The sequence below is a fragment of the Sphaeroforma arctica genome (genome assembly GCF_001186125.1).
Source record: "Sphaeroforma arctica JP610 unplaced genomic scaffold supercont1.959, whole genome shotgun sequence".
Taxonomy (NCBI): Eukaryota; class Ichthyosporea; order Ichthyophonida; genus Sphaeroforma; species Sphaeroforma arctica.
In genome coordinates, this window is record NW_014039599.1 from 1 (window position 1) to 6,109 (window position 6,109).

Consider the following 6,109-nt stretch of genomic DNA (forward strand, 5'->3'; position numbering starts at 1 on the left):
AAGGAACTATGTATCCTGGAGACACGAGGCTGCGGTAAAAGAACAAGTTGAGAAATGGCTAGCAGATGGAGTGATAGAAATTAACTATCAACAGACGCCAGTTAACTTGGCACTGCTAGCCGTACCAACAGAACTCTGACGGATCGTTTAAGAAAGTCAGAGTATGTTTAGATATGAGTCCGATAAATAAATTATTGCCGACTCATAGCTTTCACTTACCTCATATTAACGAACTACTGCGAAGGATGGAAGGTGCTACAGTATTTACAACTATAGACTTTACACAAGGATACCATCAAATGCAGGTTTATGAACCACATCGTAAATACTTTAGTTTTACGTGGAAAGGTAAACAATACAGGTTCAGAGGTGTACCTTTCGGGATACACTCTTTACTAGCATTCTTCCAACAAGTAATGGAGGATATGTTTGCAGAAATGCCTAACGTGCAAGTCTATATAGATGACATAGTCGTCTTTTCTAAGACTAAAAGCGAACATGCCGCATTAGTCAGACGAGTCCTTCAGAGACTCAACGAACAAAACTTCAAGATTAACGAGAAGAAATGTCACTTCGCCATGAGCGAAATACAGCTCTTAGGCTACCGTATATCTGGGGAGGGTATTAAAATCGACCCCGTAAGGTAGGACACCTGTTAGATTGGCGAACACCAACTACAGGAAGAGATGTTAGCAGCATGTGTGGGTTTGTAAACTTCTTTTCAGATGGAGTACCACACTTAGCTGGTTACCTCAAACCTTATGGACACTTAAGATGTCATAAAGGCAAACTAGGAGACTTGTGGACTAAAGAGTGTGATAGCGCATTTAAAGCGCTCAAACACGCAGTCCAGCAAGCCCCTTTTGTACAAGGACCAGTCGATGGCGTGTCGTTTGAAATAGCAACGGACGCCTCCGACTTAGCCTTAGGAGGAGTATTATATCAGGTTATAGATAACAAACCTAGATATATACAATTCTTTAGTCGAGCAATGAATGCTTCACAGTTGAATTACCCAACCGTTAAACAAGAGCTATTAGACATACTTCCGAGATTACTTATACGGAACAGCATTTACGCTGATGTGTGATCAGAAATCTCTTCAATATATGAAAGAGATGAAACCCGACTTACAATTACTGAGTTGCTGGCATGATACAATATCAAAGTTTCATTTTGATATAAAACATCTGCCAGGAATACATAACCATTTACCGGATATGTTATCACGCTTCGTACCGGACTTTAATAAATCCGTACGGGAGTTACTAGCCACTGACTGTAAGTGTAATCCCAAGTGGTTTGAACTGGCTCAAAAGATATTTGGGCCACATACCATAGATATGTTTGCTGCGCATCATAATGCACAACTATCGAATTACAGGACTTTAAATCATCCTTTGGGAGACGCCTTCCAAATAGACTTCTCCAAACATAATGCATGGGCTAATTGCCCAGCTATTAAATTATGTTCATATACATAAAGCTACCATCACGTTGTGTTGCCCGTTACGGAGTAAAGATCCATGGCTCAATAAATTAATGAGCATGATACAATGCGAGCCAATATATTTAGATAGGGAAGTAGATACTTTCCTATATCAGGGTACCCGAGCCGTCCAGAAGACGCCCTGAAGACATACTATAATATGTCGTATAGGTCCCATTGGAACAACCAAATGGACCCCTTTTGAGACTTTCCTTAACAAGGTCAAAGAATCAGAGATTCCACTCTCTACCCAATTGAACGTTAAGCAGTTCAAAGGCAACACAGCACTTGAAGTCTGTGCACAAGAAATACAATCTACTAATGACACTACTGTTAAGAAGCGTCAGTCTCTAGCTAGGACTCTGTTAAAAAACATGAAGTCCAAGCCCGAGGTCCTTCAAACCTTATTTCTAAAGGGATTAATGAAAGACAATCATGAAGCGTATACACATATAATGCAACTATTTAATAAGTCAGGTGTATCTAACGCACATGAGCACACTTATGACACTCATGCGAAAGCAGGACAGGAGTCTAGAAACACTACAGACTTAGAAACCACGCAAGTGGATTCTCATCACCCTACCTTTATTCTGGAGGAGCAGAATGATGAAAAAATTATTGCTTCGCTGACGCAAAATCATATGCTGAAGCACCAGATCGTAGTAGACGCACTTAAAGATGCTAAGCAAAATGGGATCGCGCACCCTAAGCTGGCAACTTTAGTCGACAGAGTATATCTGTCATGTACAGACTGTGATCTCAATCAGATCAAGCGCTATGGGCTCGCACCACTTAAGAGTGTGACTGAAGATGTTCCATGCGCAGGGTCATCATTGATCTGGTTGACCTGCCCACGTCCGAGCACACAGGCGATCGTTACGTTTGCCACTTTTTTGATGTGGCGTCACGGTTTAACTTGCTCTATACATTAAAGGATAAGAATACGCAGACCGTGGCAGAATTATGTTGCCAAGTATTTGCTGACCGCGGGTGGCCAGGTATTATGTGCACTGATAACGGTAGTGAGTTCTGCGATGACGTAATGGAATCGCTAGTACTCGTATCAGGCATATGCCATAAGAGAGGTGTGCCATATATGCCGCAAACGCAAGGCGCGAATGAAATGCGCCATAGAAGACTAAAGTTCTTCTTGCGTACTGCATTAACGGATGATGCAGATGATTGGCCGTACCACCTTAAGTGGGTGCAAACACAAATGAACGAGTGTGCTGATCCGGTTACAGGAACTACACCCGCTCACTATTTTCGTGGCAGATATAGTGAGTTACAAATACCCTTTAACAAGGACGAACCGATCACCATGAGTTACCATGGTTAGAGAAGGTACATCGTATTTATATCGTTGTATATCCTTGCTTGCGAGAAATACGCAATATAGCCTTATTAGAAAGGCAAAGGCATTGGAACACTACCAAGAAGATAACAGAGTATCAGGTCGGTGACAGAGTTAATATCCATCAACGTAATTCCGATGCTACTGTATTGGAGAACGGATAAGGGAGGCTATACATACTATCGTACACGCTTTATAGACGGTATAATCGCTGAGTTGACTTCAGATGCTTTAGATGATCAAGACTTTTTAAAAGCCTTTAATCGAAAATGGCGTAAACGCCTGCATAAGTTACAAGCTGAAAAAGATAGCATGTTTCCATCGTCTGAAGGCACGGAAGTTAACACTTATCCGCTTACAGCATTTATCCCGAGCTTTAATGCTCACCCTTCATATGTGCTTAAGACACTGAAGCGTAGGAAACGTCCAGTCGACCACCACGGACCTACTGGACCTAAGCCCAAAGCTCACAGGGTAATCGAGAACGCTTAACTTCTCCGCCTGAGAAACATTAACTATATGTTATGCTACTTAATGTTTTCGACCCGTTTTTCCTTTCTCGTTTTTTTTAACCCATAATCAGCTTGAGTGAACAACTTGCTTCTCCTGGGTCTCAAAGCAAGCTGGGTGGAGGCTGTGTAGTAGCCGGGCCTCCGCATTAGACTTTATGTTATAAACGTACTCTTAAGCAGTACGTATACTAAAAACGTACTCTTAGTAGTACTAGGAACTTAAGTTTCCTTACTGGTTTTTAATGGTTTTATTAATTAATACCTTTTCCATTTTACATTTCAGATATTTGGACATGGCCATTAAAAGGCCCCAGTAAAATACCAAACATAAGATTTGGTCTGGTTCTATTAAGAGAACTATATTTACTTTCCAACTTTATTTATATCTGAATACTTCGGTAGCGAGATGGCTCAACCGAATACGTTACCTAGTTGATCCTCCGATCAGCCAATCAGATGTGCCAGTCTGAGGAAGGCTAAGTCGGTAATTCTTGATAAGTGGCAAGTTATTGGTTAAGACAATAACTAAGGGCATCAAGAGTATTTATTTATTTTTTTATTTATGTTTTCTAAAGATAGGATTTTATGAGTCTCTCAGATTCGCCCCAACGAAACATACCATAGTTTCTAATAGAGCGACAGCGAAACATTAAATAAAATCCCTTCGACGGAAACAGTATTGAGAGGATTATATATAGGCAATGTCTCAGCCTCACAATCCCTCAGAGTAATGCTGTTTTCACGAGGCATACCTAACTTTACTAAAAGTCTCATTTCGTTTATATACTTTAAAATTTTCACGATACCTAGAATTTACCTACGTGTTTATTTATTCTAATGCGTTAATATCGCCTTGATAGACCGAATCTTACATCAGTGTGAGTACCATACACAGGCTGCACAAAGAACATCGGCTTTGTCTGTACAATCTTTGCAAGATCTTCATCTATGAGGGGTTGGTTACCATTGTGTAAAATACGCAAGCCTTTAAGTACACTGGCGTCAGACGGCGATTCCTCAAGCATATTACATAGCCCATGTGGTGCGATAACCATGTTTAAACGGTAATCTGACTTTATTAGTAGTGCAGCAATGAGTACTAAAGAGTCAAAACCGATTGCAACCGCAGCAGTGAGGAATAGTCTCTGGTTGTATGTGCGATTCCTTTTAGGATCATCAAGTACCGCCTGTATTGCCGTAGGAGTGCACATTGCCCTGTACAGCACCTTAGCTGAACCAGCACGCCAACGATTATCTAGCACCGACGTTATCACAGCCTAGAACAACATAGTCTGTATCGAAAACAATTATAGGACCGACAACTCCTTCAGCTTGTAGTGAAGCAATCCGATGTTCAGTTTCCTGTGGCGCAACTATGGATTCGATCTCTAAGTCATTGCGCACTAACATAAGCCTCTGGGCGCATTATATTTTACGCACCCACAGCGCCACTGCAAGTTGTGTATTCGTTAAAGTCTTTCTTAGCAATAAGACCCGACTTGTATGCATGCGCACTCTACAAGTGCTCCTTGCAATTTTCCGATCGAGAAGCATTCACAAGCTTCTTTCCTACTCTGAATCCGTCGAAGACTGGAAGCGCTACAACCTTTCCATGATCAGCACTCTGTATCTTGTTCAGTGAAGACGCACAGTCTTGCAAGAAGCTAACATTGCTACGTTCTAAAACAACATAGCTACGTCCTAAACAATCTCAGTTGCATGTTGCTGCGCATGCGTGTGAATCAGCAAGCTTGCATCTATGGCCACCGTTCCTGTGAAGCAAGAGACCGGCATTATCACTAATAAAGGGTCTATCAAGCGTTTCAGACCTGCAACACCCATATTGCAAATGTAGTACGGTCGTGTGCATTCGTGAAAGGGTATGTGTGTACATATATCCTTGTCTTATCTTTATAGTACAATCTGGTACACTTTCGTACACTTGTTGTCTATAAAATCCTAAATCCAAGAAATCATGCTGCTCATATTCAGTCCAGGTAGAAGCTATATTTTCGATGAAAAACGCTAACTAACCGAAAATTTTAAGGCGTTCTGCTTAAATAGCTTAGAATAGCATCCGACATATTATGAGAAGCATTTACTCGCGAAATATAGGACAATATGCCATGAAAGGACAATACACATCTTACTAGTTCTGTTATACGACTATCGTTGTTCATGCTGTTTGAACCTTCTGTATATATCTAGTTAAATAATTTGTTTTCCGTCATGCGTCGACAACGATATAAGGTTTCAGTGTTAGGTTTTCAGTTTCATCCACATCCCTCCTTGGCTTTTTAGTAGAACGGTTTTGTGATATATATCATATTGTAAAGTCTCACTTATCATATGGGCAGGCAACAAACGATAAGAGGGGGGTGGGGGGGGGACATCAGACCATGGTAAAAAAATATAATGATTCTTTGTCGCCGACTCACCAATACTACTACCAACTGGTTATGGGTAAACCGCCAACCTCTTCAATGGCTGCTTCGAGTATACACCAGTCCGGCTTTGTGCTATGATTGTAACAAATACGTGCATGTTCACATTGTTCGACTACCACACCGACGGCTGTCTCTGCCCTGTCTGCCCCGGTAGCCAAAAGTTCACTACCAGCCACTTTACCTGCATCCAACAACTGATTCGACGCATCCTGGTAGGCCCGAAACTGCCGCCCATTGGCCCTGACCTTCTTCAGCAATTACAGGAGTGCCACGACTTCCACGGTATCTAGACCCTCCACGAACA